This window comes from Gallus gallus, chromosome 2, assembly GCF_016699485.2.
Source record: "Gallus gallus isolate bGalGal1 chromosome 2, bGalGal1.mat.broiler.GRCg7b, whole genome shotgun sequence".
NCBI lineage: Eukaryota > Metazoa > Chordata > Aves > Galliformes > Phasianidae > Gallus > Gallus gallus.
This window is the reverse complement of record NC_052533.1, coordinates 58,269,364-58,284,371: the sequence shown is the minus strand read 5'-3', so window position 1 is coordinate 58,284,371 and position 15,008 is coordinate 58,269,364. Positions and strand designations below refer to the sequence as shown.

The 15,008-nt window shown below is 39.1% G+C and overlaps 1 long non-coding RNA gene across 39 annotated transcripts in view; it reads left to right on the top strand.

The window, feature by feature from the left end:
- The window catches only part of LOC124417794, a 320,851-nt gene extending 307,724 nt beyond the window's left edge, over positions 1 to 13,127 (top strand). For 34 of the 39 annotated variants that reach the window (XR_006936143.1, XR_006936185.1, XR_006936174.1 and 31 more), the window contains one exon: positions 8,733 to 13,127. This is a non-coding gene — a long non-coding RNA (uncharacterized LOC124417794). Of the gene's footprint in view, positions 1 to 1,252; positions 1,356 to 8,732 lie in introns of all 39 variants that reach the window. The other 5 variants (XR_006936181.1, XR_006936150.1, XR_006936182.1 and 2 more) reach the window with 3 other exon arrangements.
- Positions 13,128 to 15,008: the final 1,881 nt, after the last annotated feature.

The window sequence follows — 15,008 nt, the reverse complement described above, 5'->3', positions numbered from 1 at the left end:
TTAAAAATATCAAAATGTCATTTGTTGTCAGAGGTGCAATCATGTTAAGTTTTAATTTGTAATATTTCTATAAATCTTACAATAAAAAGTATCTCATGTAGGAGATGGAGAAACAGGCTACAATTAAAGTTGATTGTAGAATAGAAGCTCTCAGTTTTTTAGTTTCTTTTCTGCCTTATAGCCCTGGAAAAAAAACTTGCTGGCTTACAAAATGTTCTGCAAGAAACTGTGGCATCAGATTGCATTGTATTTTACTGCTAGGGCTCTTGAGTACATATGCAGATGAATCCTGCAGTTCTTCTTCCTCTGGTAGTCAATTTATCTTCCATAAAATCTTTCCTGCATGGTCAGATACATGCCAGAAATCTCTCTGCTACTTTTTTTTTTTTTTTTTTCTTTTAAATAGTTTCATTTTAATTAGTAGTGGTCGAAAGAAATCCATTTTCTTATTAAAAATATTGATGATCACAAGAAGAATGGAAAGATAAAATGCTTTGTAAATTTTTCTGTGCTCCAATTTTACTCTGTGCCACGTATAGACAAGTGTTAAGATTTTGTACCTGCATGGACAATAATAGAAACTGTGGGTCGGTATTTTGTTTAATAAAGACTTCATTAATCCCATAAAATCAAAATGTGAGATAGAGCTGTTAACTGTTCTCACTGAGCTATAGGTGAAGAATCTTCAAAGCCTGTGAACACAACAGCATTAACTGACTGTTCTTACATGTCCCCTACAGGGGGAAAAAAGGACAACAAAAATCCTTGAAATCCAATGAGAATTTCAAATAGTTTTTCATCTTCTGAAATGAAATCTGCAAGTTTATTGTTTGTTTGTTTGTTTGATTGATTGATTGTTTTAAAGAAGAGTAAAAGGATCCTATCTGAGAGGCCTGTGATAGCATTCAGTGTTCTCCAGTGACAGTTTTCTGGAGACATCTTGTTAGTCTAAAGGTCTTTTTCTTAACAACATTCAGAGGACTTCTAGCTTCTGAATAAAGATATACATGACCTCACTTTTTATCAAGCCCATATTTCTATAGATAATTAACTCAACCAGGGCATGATCATTACATCCCAGACTGACTCTATCTTAAATTCTTTAATGACCTGATCTGCATTGGTGAGCACCAGGTGCACTGATGTTTCACCTCTGATCAGTTTGTCTAATACCTGGACCAGGAAGGTCTTCTCAGTGAACTCCAAGAGTCTCCTGGATTCCTCTCAATTCACCTTGTTACTTTCCCTGCAGATGTCCAGGTCGTTGAAATCTCCCATCAGGATGAGGGCCTGTGAGTGCGATGCTTCTTGAAGGTGGAGCAAGAAAGGTTTATCTACAGGACCCCCTTGATCAGGTGACCTGTAATAGATCCCACTCACCAGATGTCTTCTGTTGATTTGGTCCCCGATTTTTACCCACAGACTCTTAATCAGATTATGGCTGTTTTACAGAGGCATCTCTTGAGAATCTACTTCTTAACATAGAGGACAATTCCCCTGCCCCTCTTTCCCTGTCTATCTCTTCTGAAAACCTTGTCCTACACCACATTATACATACTTACCTTAAAATGACAGTGGGAAAAAAAGTCCCTAGATGGCAGAAATGCCACCTGAAAAATATACTGGTAGTTATTCTATTTGTTGTGTTTTCTGTAGGGAGATGGCCCTAGTGTTTATGTTTTGTGATAAATCTAAGAGATTGTAGAACTAGTTGTAGAGGTTTGTGATAAAATCAATACTGCATATGTTGCTATTTCTGCAAGAAGAGTTTTAGCGTTATATCTTCTAATACTTTGGGGAACTGAAACTGTAGCCTTAATGGAGTATGACTTTGTTATATCCAAACACAAAGGCTGTGTGCATAAACTGCACGTAAAACAAATGCTCAGTTCTACATCTCTCTCAAATCCTGCACAGTAATCTACAGATCATACAACCTTATTTCATTTTTAAAGGATTTGGTTTTCCTTTCTCCATATACATTCTTTCCTATTCCTGCTGTGGAACAACATGACAAGCACTGTACTTTCTGCTGCAAGACAATTATTGTTAGCCCCCCCCAAATCCACCAGACTGCCACCTTACCTGCATGTATCAAGGTATAATGATTGTATGTACTTCTGGAAAAATGGTCTAGATCAGTCCACTGATTTATTGCACAGACACATCTAGCTATATGCATATGTAGAAAAATTCCCTACTGGGGAGGATGTTTGCATGCACACAGAGTTCAGAGGCTTACTCCATATTATGGCTGTCAGATTCAGTGAAAGGTATAGGCAATATTAGCGGATCATTCCATGTAATGATTTGTAATGCTTTTGACAGAGCAAGGTTCTACTGAAAGAGTGAAATGAGTTACCTACCATCTCTCACCCCCATCAATTGATCTTTTGTTGCTTTTGTGTTGTATTTTGTGCTAATAGAATATCAGCTGATCTTAGCACATTTGCAGGTGAACTTGGCCAGGTTGTTCAGTAGGTCATGATACAGTTAGGATGTGTGATCCTAAGGTCAGCGTCAGAAAAATGCCACAGTCTTTTGTAAAGTCTGGCTATGATACTGACTTAGCAGAAGCTGGGGAATGCAGCTTGGCTACAGCTCCCCTTCTAAAGCACACTCCTGTACACCTTAGGAAGGAACCAATTTTCAAGTCCTTGACTTGACATGGTAGCAAAACCTACTGTTTTGAATGACACTGGGCTTGGCAAATAAATGCTAAAGAGAATTACAAGTAGATAAATGTTTTTTTACTGTCACATTTATAATCTCAGTGAGGTGCTAATGAACATTGTCTGTGTGAACATAGCAACTAATGGGGAAATCACTTTCCTGTCACTTTGATCAACTATTGAAGAACCTGAAATATATTTGTTTCTTTGGTGAAGCCTACTTAAAACAAACAAACAAACAAACAAAACAAACAAAAAAAAAACATTTGTGATTTTAATTCAGAATTTTAAACATTTAGCAACTGTATTGCCTTATCTTGTTTTTTTAATCTAAGCAATATTCATGTAGTGATCTGGCAAAATTGAGAATAGTTATCTATCTCACTGCTAATAACTCTGAAAAATGCTGTAAGTCAAACAAATCTTTATGAGTAGTAGTGGTTATATTTTCTTGGCAAGATAAGAATTACATGCCACATTCCACTGAAGATGTTTGCCACAGGCTGCTCTGAAATTGTTGGAATAGGCTTCATCAAAAAGAGAAGGCATATATAATTCCCACAGGGTGTCATCTCTGTAGGTTAGCTGGATGACTCTGGAAAAAATGAATCCCATAGCCAAACCTTGTTCTACCAAGATCCAGCTTGCTTTCTGTCAGGTCTGAGATCCTACCCAGGTGTTTTATCAGAACATGTGGTAGACTGACAAGGGACTCCTTTGTAGATAGGACTAATGAGTTTAATTGTGGCTGAAAATATAAAAAATAGATAATTTCAGCTACATAAAAGAAACAGCACAAAATATTGGTGTGATATTCTGTTAGAGAACTTTCTAGCTTAGGAGAGAACTGGCTTGCTGCATATGAATCCAAAGAATATTTTTCAAATAGTGTTAAGGACAATCTGAGAGAGAGGTATGTAAGATAGTGGCACAGCCATGGACCCTAACTTCCAAACCCACATAGTGACAGCAGTCACCCTGGAGCATGGCCAGTCGAAGGGACAGGAAGAAAAAATGTTTCTGTCGATTTTCCTTAGAAGTGTCTAAGCAAAAACAAACCCACAGTAATCTGCTTGTCAGGCATCACTTTGGCAGCTGAAGCATGGATTCTGTTACCACGGAGGAGTCTATAGTTTCAACTGGGTCATGACAGTATTGCCTTCTGCCTGAAAACTCCAAATACACCTATCTTGTTCAGCCTTAGATGGTTATTGCTCAACAAGGTCCATAATTCTCAGGGACACCAGGTCAAGAGAGCAATATTCTTAACATTCCAAAGTTAAGAGAAGACTGGATCCAAGTTTTGCAGGAGCTATTGCAGAAAATAATGTCACACTGACCACTTTGTCACACTGACCACTATGCTGTAAGATTTTACATTCAGCATTTACTGTTGCTAACTAGCTAACAATCAAATTTTACTCTCCTGTTACTTTTATTGCAGTACAACACAGAATCTGTCAGCTCTGGAGTTCTCCTCACCCACTGAGTGAGGAGAGATAGGATCTCTTTATTACTTCAATGGCTGCAGAAAACAAAGTGTTTTCATCAACTGGCACTTAATTTAGTGGATACACATTGATCTCCAGTGGAGAATTTTGAAATTATAATCGATATGAAGATACCACAGAGGAATATTAATAAACCTCTTAGGAATTAGAAATATATTTAATGAATCAGGAGGTTTAGTAAATATTAACACGTGTGCAGTGGGAGCTGCCTGGATAACTGTGGTTGCAGTTCTACGTAGTTCCTAAGTAGCCTGTAGGATAAAAGGGAAAATGGCTTTAGTCATTATTATTGGAGGGTCTGCACATGGGACTACATCAAATGAAGTTGCAACAGCATAAAAAAATGAGAGAGAATGAAGAACTTTTTGTTTCTCTTTAAAAAGCAAACTGATGATTTTATTTGATATTCAGGCAAAGCATGTGTATGTTTATATATGTGTGGTGGAAAAAGAAAGACACGGGATGAAGGAGGGTAGAAGAAAGTCCCAACAAGAAGTAAGGAACACTTGTTCCAGAGGAAAAAATATTTCCCAACTGAAGGACTTGCAGCAAATGCTTGGGTAACTTGCTGATATATAAACTGCTGCTTCACTCAGCCTTGTGTACCTGGACCCTCATCAGCTCAAGCAACTCAGGCTTCCAAGGTGGGCAGTTTAATAATCTGAGCCACAGAAGGGCTGGAGCAGTTAGCCCAAGCCTATGCTGTGTAATCCCAGTTTTGACACTAGGCCAGGCTTGCTGTGTGGCCTTCGTCACATTCCCCAACTTTTTAACCTCATTAGCTTCATCAGTAAAAATGAGTGATACTTATCCAAGGTCTTTGCAGGAATGTTATAATTAACTAATGTTTAAGGAGACCTAGTGCAATCTCTGTACTGAATCTGACTGGACAACACCCTTGCTCATCAAGCAGCTGGGGACTTAGTAGTATGCCCTCACCCAGACCAGCAACATCATTGTGTGAGCAGTCTCCATAGAGCCATATGTGTGCCCCTGTTGAGATGCTGTGTCTGAAAAAGAATGGAGTAATGGGCTGACAGCTCCCATCTGTATGATTTAGGCAAAGCAGGTGTGTTAGCAGTTTCACAGCTGTTTCAGTAACTGTGCTACCTTGCTGGGGGGAAAGCAAAAAGCAGAGGGAGCTGGCTGTCATCAGAGGTTTGGCTAGGTGACCTCTGAGGCCTTTCCAGCCTGAGGGCATTTGTGATTGTATGATTTGATACATGTGAATATAAGCTGCATTTTAGAGGTATAATTAGGAAACAAAGAATAGGGGCATAATTCTATGACCAATTCTTCTATCTAAACAAGCAGTATCCAGCATTTTTTGCTGGATTCTTTTAGTATTTGAGGAGGACTGCATACAGCAGAGCTTTTCTTCTCCCATCACAGAAATTCTACAAGGTTTGGAGCTTCTTGGAAGTGTACTGCTCATGTGCTCCACCATATACATGCAAGGGTAAATCTCAGTATGCAAACAGAATGGTGTCAGCAGTATCTGACTGCAAGAAGAGCTTGTCCCTGTAAACTTGTACGCAGCCCTTGGGTTGCAGATGGAGCAGACAAATGGCTATCCGGCATTTATACAGACTAGAAGGAGCAGTCCTTGAGAGTAGCCCTGCAGAGAAGGACCTGGGGGTCCTGATGGATGAAAAACCAAACATGAGCCAGCAGTGTGCTCTTGCAGCTTGGAAAGCAAATGGTATCCCAGGCTTCATCTGAAGAGGGGTGGCCAGCAGGGACAGGGAGGTGATTGTTCCTCTCTGCTCTTGAGAGGTCCCATCTGGAGTACTGTGTCCAGGTATGGAGCCCCCAGTACAAGAAAGACAGAGAGCTGTTGTAGAGGATCCAGAGGAGGGCCACAAAGATGATCAGGGAGCTGGAGCACCTCCCCTACAAAGACAGGCTGAGGGAGCCGGGATTGTTCAGCCTGGAGAAAAGAAAGCTGTGGGGTGACCTAATTGCAGCCTTCCAGTACCTAAAGGGAGCATACACAAACAGGAGGGGAGTCAACTCTTTACAAGGGTAGATAACAGCAGGACAAGGGGAAATGGTTTTAAATTGAGGGAGGCAAGATTTGGGTTGGATATCAGGGGGAAGTTCTTTACTGAGAGAGTGGTGAGGTGCTGGAACAGGCTGCCCAGAGAGGTTGCGGATGCTCTGTCCCTGGAGGTGTTCAGGGCCGGATTGGATCAGGTCCTGGGCAGCCTGGTCTAGTATTAAATGGGGAGGTTGGTGGCCTTGCCTGTGGCAGGGGAGTTGCGGCTTGTTGATCTTTGATGTCCCTTCCAACCTGGGCCATTCTGTGATTCTGTTATCATGCCTTAATGATGATGATTTTAAAGGCATAAGCAGTAGGAAGAACAGATTTGTTGAATGTTTGAACTCTTTGTGCTCTCTGGTGCTGTGCAACAGGCAATGCTTAAAAATGGAATCCTCTTTCCTCTTGCAGCCCCTTTCTTGGTGATTCCTCAGAGGGATGAAGCCATGCCCAGAGCCCACTGGTGAATGGGCAGCTGGAACCCAGCAGTGAGAGCAGGAGCTGGGGTGGCAAGCTTGAGAGGCTGCTGGCAGGACATCTGCCCAAAGGCAGGAAAGAAGGGGGAGGGAGGGAGAAAAACTGAAAAATAATCACAAAGAAAACAAGCCCTTTTTTGAAATTGAAAACTTTAAGGAGATTTATGAACCTTTGGGTTTATGAAACCACTTGGTGCTTTGGAGTTTGCTGCTGGACAAGTCTGACAGTTCAAAGCATGGTGGCTGTTTCCCTCCATTAAAAAAAAAAGAAAAAAGAAAGAAAGAAAGAAAAAAGCCTTTTAGAATAGTTTAATTGCAAATGTGCATTGATCTTGTAAAACTCATGCTCTGAGCTAACTTGTAAAAATCAGGGAGAGTCAGGAGAAAAAGCCTGTTGCTTTTTAAGTGCAGAGTTACTATTGGTGGTGTGCACTCAGGAGTGCAGCCCGTGAACTCTGCCTTTGCCGTCTGCTTAGTGTCCTCACGGGAGCCCTGTGTGACCTGGGGTGTGTTTTGACAGTTGGTGACCCTTGATCCCTGCTTCATACAATGTTTAGGCTGGGGAAGCCCAAGAGGATCTCTCAGATGTGACAGCTCATGGCTCCTGGCTGCCTGCACCCAGCTTGGCTCGGCACCTTTGTTTATTTGTAGCCTGCTTTGCTGCCTTGCTGGTCAGCCTGTGACACTCATCACTGAGCCCCTGGGCCTGAGCAACCTCCTGCTTGGCCTGCAGCCTGGCATCCTCCCACCTGGGGAATAAAAGGGCCTTGTGCCCTTATGTGGAGAGAGAAGGGAGAATAAGTGCTTCACGCTACCTTTGGGATTGAAACAATTCATCTGTATGGGTCTCAGGGCAGCAAAATAAATTTTAAACTCTGTTCTTGCCAGGCTGGGGCCTAATATGGCATTTCCTAATAGGGTTTCAGAGAGCTAAACTGTCTGTCCTGCACTAAAACTGCATCCACAGTGCTTTGCTTTTCAGTGGCTTGTTTCTTCTGCACTTATTATTTCAAAATATTGTGTTAATTTCTTTAGAGAATATTCTTGTTCTGAGTTAATTTGCAGTAAGTTTTGTGAAAAATATATATAATTTCCACTGTTTTGAATAGCTCTGGGAGCCAGGCGAGCCTCTGCTTCCTTGGTGATCAGGCAGGTATTAAACTGGCAATAACACTATTTTGGAACATTATGGAACGTATATTAAGCACACTTAACTCTAAAAATCAAACTTAAATTGCTACATTTTAATTGTATACTTGATAATGTACTATAAAAGTCCTTGCATATAAAAAGTATTGAGCTTAATGTTAATGTTACACTCTTCCCAAACTCACACTGAAGTGTTTATAGAATGTGGAGGATACTGACCTTTGAAGATGGCTGAGGTAAACACTGCTTTAAAAATGTGTATGAATGTCTGATAGTCTCAGTTTTAGAGCTGGGAAAACATAATATCTCTTTTTTATTTCTTCTGTTAATTCTCCCTTGACGTGCCAACCTTGTAGCATGAATGAAAGTTTTCATATCACAGTCTGCTTCAAAGGTTAACATCTTGTCTATAGCGGGAGATAGAGTAGTCATTACAGTTTAAGCAAAACTGGAGATTTTTGTCATTTCTGGACAAAAATGAATAAAGCTGGTGGAGCTCACTCCTGTAGACCAGGTAAGAAGGCTTAAGTAACCACGTCTTTTTCCAGATTTACCCTGTGACTCTGGACCCTCTGGTCAAAGGTCACACTTTGTAGTGTTATCTTGTCCTTTGGCTTGCTAACTGCTACAGTGACCCCATCTACCTCCGCACAGTTTGAATTTCACTAGCTTGAAACTTACTCAGTCCCTACTTGCCAAGATCCGTATGTAAGAAAAAAACAGTGACTATGAAAGAAGGTTTTAAATGGCACGAGTTCCTTCTTCTTTTTTTTTTTTTTTAATGCAGTGGTACTATTAATTCACATGATCATTCTGTGTTTTTGATATCTCTTGACAGCTTGCAACTCTTGAAAGTATTATGTGTTCTCTCCTTCTTTTTCAGAATAATTCAAGTTTTGCTGTTTGCTCAGTCTTACATCAAAAGTCTATGACAGAATTAAGAGTTATTTCTCTACAGTAACACAGTCCATGATGAAAGAACTGAACCGATTTTCTGAAGACCTGGGATAAATTCCTAACTCTTTCACAACTCCTGCATCTTCTGAGGGAGGTGATTTAAGTTTCTAGTACAGTTCTCTATCTGCAGAGAAACTGATCTTATTGTTCTCCCCCGTAACCTTTGTTTTGCTAATTAAAACTGCTGAGTATGTATTTTTAGGATCATGCTCTTTTTGCTGGTGTGTTATTAACACCAAGGTTGTGCCCTCATTCAGTGTCACACTCCTGGTATTCCCAGGAAGTGAAAAAGATTATCCCCTCAGGAAAGCTGAGGAAAGGGAAGGGCAAGTAATCAATAGGAGTTAGAAGGAAAGGTAATCAAAAGACCTAGGTATATCCTTTTCCAGTTTCTTGCTTTATGTAAATCTCAGGTGATCTCTAGACACAGGCAGAAATCAGGTATTCATTTTGGAGGTCAGATTACAGGCAGATAGCCTTTTGATCCTTTCTTTCTCTAATAAGAATGGCTTGCTTCTTATAACAGAGATAGCAAAAGTTAATTTTACCTGTGCTGCTAATCCCTTGATCTAGTTCTGCTTACCTTGTTTGTTTAAGAACTGTTACCCTTCTCAGAAATCTATAAATTCCCTGTGGGCACATATTTCCTGCAAGACAAAAGTTAAGTGGTTATTACCTTTTCACATTTGCTTCTGGGACAGAATTGCTTATTTCAGTGTTTGGAATATTAGAAGTATTTTGTGAATCCTTTTGGTGTAATAGTTTCTTATCTAAGTCTTGGTACTACAGGAATAAATGCTTCTGCCATGTCGAATTCTAAGGAGTTCAAAGTGGAACAAAACTGAGAAAAAAGGAAAGGGAAAATCGATCAGTGTTGGAAGAACTACTTATATCTTCTGTGCTATCCTCCAAAACTGAAATGAAGTTCCTGTCTATTCAGTTCTAGTGAGAGGTTTGTCCTTTGATTCCATAGGTCCAAGAGATCATGCTCTGTTTATTCAGTTTCAGCCTCCTTGTGCAAGACTACTAGGAGCCAACTGTGGAAACAAATCTCTCAGCTGCTGGAGCTATCAAGTAATCAAGATATTACTCAAGAGGCTAAAGCTCTTTTGACTTTCAACCTGGGGTCTGTGAGGTTGATGTGAAGGGATGCTTGCTCCACCTGTGGCTAATTAACAAAGCCAAAGTGAAACAGAGCCCAAGAACTGTAATAATTAATTTCCATTTTGAAATGATGGGCTATAACATCTCTTCACCTCACGGACCCCCATGCTCCCACACCCTGTATAGAGGAAGAGAAAAAATAAAAGAAGAGGAACAGCAGGCAATAACTTTGTTGGGGAGCACATCCCCTTTGTTTTATACGGTACAAATTACTAACATGTTGCTGGAGGTCTAAATCACTAGAGCATATGTGAAAAGTGGTAAGAGGAGACATTTGAAATGAAAAAAATGTATGCATTCTGCCTCAAACCTTGAGAGCTGTTTGTTTCTATGACTTCCTTACAAGCTACTCTTGGGTGGTTCCTGAGACAACCATGTACTGAAGATTCTCTTTGAAATCTAGATGTGGTTTAGACATACCCTGCAGGCAGAAAAATATGTACCATGTTGCTATAACACACTATGTATATTGCTGTAACATGCTATACATGTTGCTATAACATTTAAGGAGTAATGTAATGAGAAATAAAGGAAAATATTTTTATATTACTGTTTATTACATTTCATCTATTGTTTGTTAGCTGGCTTTATAGAAGCTAATACTTATTCAGTTTTTACAAACAATTCAAATATTGGGAAACAGTTGACAACAAAGTTCAAGATCAATGTACGATATGTGCTTACACAGTAGATAGAATAATATGGATTGTAAAACTACGTATAGATTGCCTTTGTCCACATGTATACATAGATACCATTGTATATGAAAACATGTCAGCGAGTTTTGTTCAGTGTGATTCTGGTTTGTGGACTTACTGAAGATATTACAAAATTGGAAATGATGACTTAGAAGACACAAATTTCATTCTCTCTAAAATGGTAAAATAAAGAAGGAAAGTTATGTGAATCTGTACCAAGAACATTGAACTATGGACTAAACAAATTATGATGGGTATCTAGGAGAATTTCCCAAGTGTATCTTATCACTTTCTCACAGCTATACTGATTACCATCAATTTGTCTGAATTATTTACCTTTTAAAAGGATTTTCACTGCAGCTCATCTAGTCCCCTTCCCTTCTATTCCCTTTACTTAGTGCTCACATGATGCAGCAGGAACCATTTCATGGAATCTTTGAACTTGAGCTAATGGAATATGACCTTGAAAAAATGCAACTTGTTTATTTCCAGCACTGAAATATCCTAGAAATTTATTTTGATTGTTACTGAATATAGCACAAAGTGTCTGCATTTTGGTTTTGCTCCTCATTGTGCATCATGATATCCACGAGAACCTGTGGCTGATGTGAATTACATACACATTTACATACTATAAATGGAGAATGGCTTTCAGTGTGCGCTGTTTAATAAAAAGGAATATATGTGAACATATACCATAGAGAAGCAGATAAATACAAACCAAAATATTGTTCTCTATTTCTTCTTTAGATAATAACTCTCAGTAAAAATATTGAAGGATCATTTAACTCTGTCTCTACAACATCTAGCTTGACCTTGATAACAATGCAGTTTTCTAGAATAAGCAAGTGTAGCACGTATTCAGGACTGCTGAGCTTTGAGCAATGTATTGTAGGAATTTGGCACTCTCATTTAGCTCTGTTCTCAGATTTGCCAAATTAAGAAAGATAGTTTCTTTTCTTACAGTGTGTACATTTGGAATGTCTTTGGAAAACTATATAGAGAAAAGCTGTATCTTTGTATGGGTAGTACTTAAAGGATTGTGAAGTTTTATGCTTATATACATTGATTCAACAAGAAACTGGTTGCGCATACCATGACGTTCTGAAGTGGCAGAGTGTCTCTGTGACAAATGGGAACTACACTTTCAGTAGAAAGCATTCTTTTGAATCATAATTAGTTTAGCTTGATCAGTTCAGAAGTCTTTTTACGCTACAGATGCATATTAATAAAAAAGTCTAGTAAAATTTAACTGTGTCTGGTGAAATAAAATTCTACAGATCCGAATGCAGTCATGGTTAAAGTATAATTTGTTCTCTGCTTTTGTTTTAATTAGGTAAGTGAAAATTTCTAATTGTAATTAGTGGTTGAAAGTGAAATATTTGGTAACATCAGGCAGGTCCTTCTTGCTTTGTTTCTCTCTGACATAACCTGAAATTATGACAGGGGTCGATGTGAAGTGTAGGGTGAAATTAGGCTGCCTCAGTCCTTTGAAAAGAAAAAGAACAAAGCATTTAGCTAAAAGAACACAAAATTGTCATCAAAATATTAAAAAAAACCAATCAAAATCACATATAGATGGGTTCTCTTCAATACTTCTTCGTAGAAAAAATGGTAAACTTCAAATGCTTTACGGCTGTTTATATGTTGCTGTAAAAGAGAACAAAGATGTACTTGCAAAGAGAATTTGCAAATGATAAAGAATAGTGTTTGCAAGCCTTTTTTTTTTTTTTTTTTCCCAGAAGGAATGAGTCTGTTGAAAGTTTTGAAAGGTCCTAAGTTGATAAGTTTGAGCAACATGAGGTTTATATTAAAATTGTTTTTATTCTTAAGTTTTGTTCTTCTTACAAGGCCTGGAAATGGGACATCACTGCACTTCACCGAGGCTTATCCACTCACTATCACAGCTGTAAACTGTGTGGTTTTTTTGCTGCTGAATTGGCTATGGCTGGACTGAACTGGAATTTGATGTTTTCCACGAGACATAGTATGGCAGCAGAATGTAAGCTTTCATTGCACAACAGTAAACTTTGTGGGAGAAACCTTTTACACTCCATCAGGATATTATGACTGCTTCCTATTCTAGACATTCAAAACAGACACTACTACGCTCTCTTGAGACCCCACCAGGAGTATTACTTTAAGCTCTGGGTCCCCCAGCACAAGAAGGACATGGACTTGATGCAGATTCCAGATGAAGCCACAAGGATGATCAGGGGACTGGAACAGTGAAGAAAAGCTGAGAGAGCTGGGCTTGTTCGGCCTAGAGAAGAGAAGACTCTGGAGAGTCTTATAGATTGTCTATACAAAAAAAGAAAATTGATCACCTGCTGAACATAGTCTTCTCCCCTTTTTAGTTTCTCCCACGTTCTCTGGAGAAGTTTGCTAACTAACCATTTGACATGATGATATTTTTTCATCATATTTCTAAAAAGACAATAATAAATACTGGTCATTCACTTGCCTCTGAAGTGCTTATATAAAACTGCTATTAGGAAACTTACATTATTAATGCTACCTGCATTTGCTTCCAATCTGAATACAAATTATTGACCAACAACTGCTTAAAAGAAATGAAATCCCTCTAATCACTTACAAAAATTCAGAAGTCTGCTCTTAAATTAGAGGATTAACTGGTTAGGATTGATTTTGCATATGGAACAGCAGGAGGAAAAGGGCATCCTGAGTCATGTAACTGGTCTTGTTTATCTCAGTAAGTGAGAGAGGAAAATTTAATTTAGTGCATGCAATTTAGCATGCAAAAGGTCAAACTAGTGCATGCCTGCAGGTAGTTAATCAGAAGACTCTGATAATTCCCAAACAGTGCTAAGCAATAGAAATCTAAATATTGGCCCCTGCTCTGTGAGGCTGATTTCAGCTGATACTCATAAAACCCTCTTACTTATTTCATGAGTCTTTTACATTATACAAATGAGTTTTATTAAAGGAGAAGGTGTCTTTCCACCTTCAGTTCTTTTATCATCTCCAGTTGAGTTGGAACAGACTGTCAGAGCAGGAGTGCAACTGGGATAGGATGTGTCTAGGGTGGATTCAAATTTGGTTTCAGTCTAAAAAAAATTCTGACCCATGGCATGTGCCATCCAGTGGAGGACAGGCCTCAGATCAGTAACAGTTTGGAATAAAGATCATGGCTGGATCAATGGAGAGCAGCTCTTGGTCATGGTGAGGGAAGTGCGTACCTGCAAAAATCACTGAGAAGTCTTGTTACAGAACACTTTGCACCTTTCCCCTCTGTTTTTCTCTTCTCCACCCATATTTTTACATTCCCAATCAATTTAAGGTTTTGCTCAGCACTTTCAACTCAGTGTAGGCAGTAACAAAATATTGTAGCATGTGAGTTAATTATTGTGCATTCTTTTCTTTTCAGTTTCCCAGATGTGTGGTGTAATTTGCCAAAAATTACCATTTGCCCCAATTTCCCTTCTGTAAATATACACTGAGCAGCTATTTTTTTTTTCCCTTTACAAGGTCTCATAGAAAACTGCTGTCCTTCTAGCTTTTATCTACTTATATCTTCTGTTCTTGCAGTGCCACTCTCTGATACTATATTGTATCCTATTCAGTACAACAAACCCCAATCCCAAAATAACTTGGACTCAGAGCAAGTATTACTCTGTTAAGTCTTAGGCCTGACTGGGGCTCTATAAGTGGCAAGCTTGGAATTCAGATTTCCCTCCCAGATGCCAGAAAATGGTGTAGGCAAGCAAAACCGGAAAATTGTAGAGGCTGTTGTACAAATGCAACTGTTTCTTATTTAGCATAGTTAGTCACAGGCAGTATCTTATTTTCACTTCCCAAATTCTGCCCTGGCTTTTGGGTTTGCTTTGGGGCAAAAAGCTTTGATTCTGATCTGCGAACTCATGTGTCGTTTGAGTACTCAATATGAGTTTCTTACGGGGAGTGCTGACTTGCTTCAGCTCACATTGTATTTAAGGTAAGCAGAAGGTAAGTGAAAAGCCTCCTTGGGAAGGAGGCTCCCCTCTCTTTGCAATGTGATAATATGTTTGAGCTTTGCTAGGACATGTGTAGTCTCCAAACATATGGCAACAGATTGAGTCATCTATAATCTAATGTAAACCTTGTTTACTGAAGGACCAGTTGAGGACAAGATGAGGAGTAGTTTTAATGATCTTGAACTGTTTGTGGATTTTCAGAAGGCAATAACAGTTTTCACTGTGGCATGAATTTTAATTTTTCGATAATGGAAATGTACCTTTACAGGGAATATTCAGATCTTCTGTAGTTCATAGTGATTGGTGAAGGACCAGCACAAGGACTGTTTCTCTTCTCTCCCACCCCATCTTTTTGGTATTTAAAGA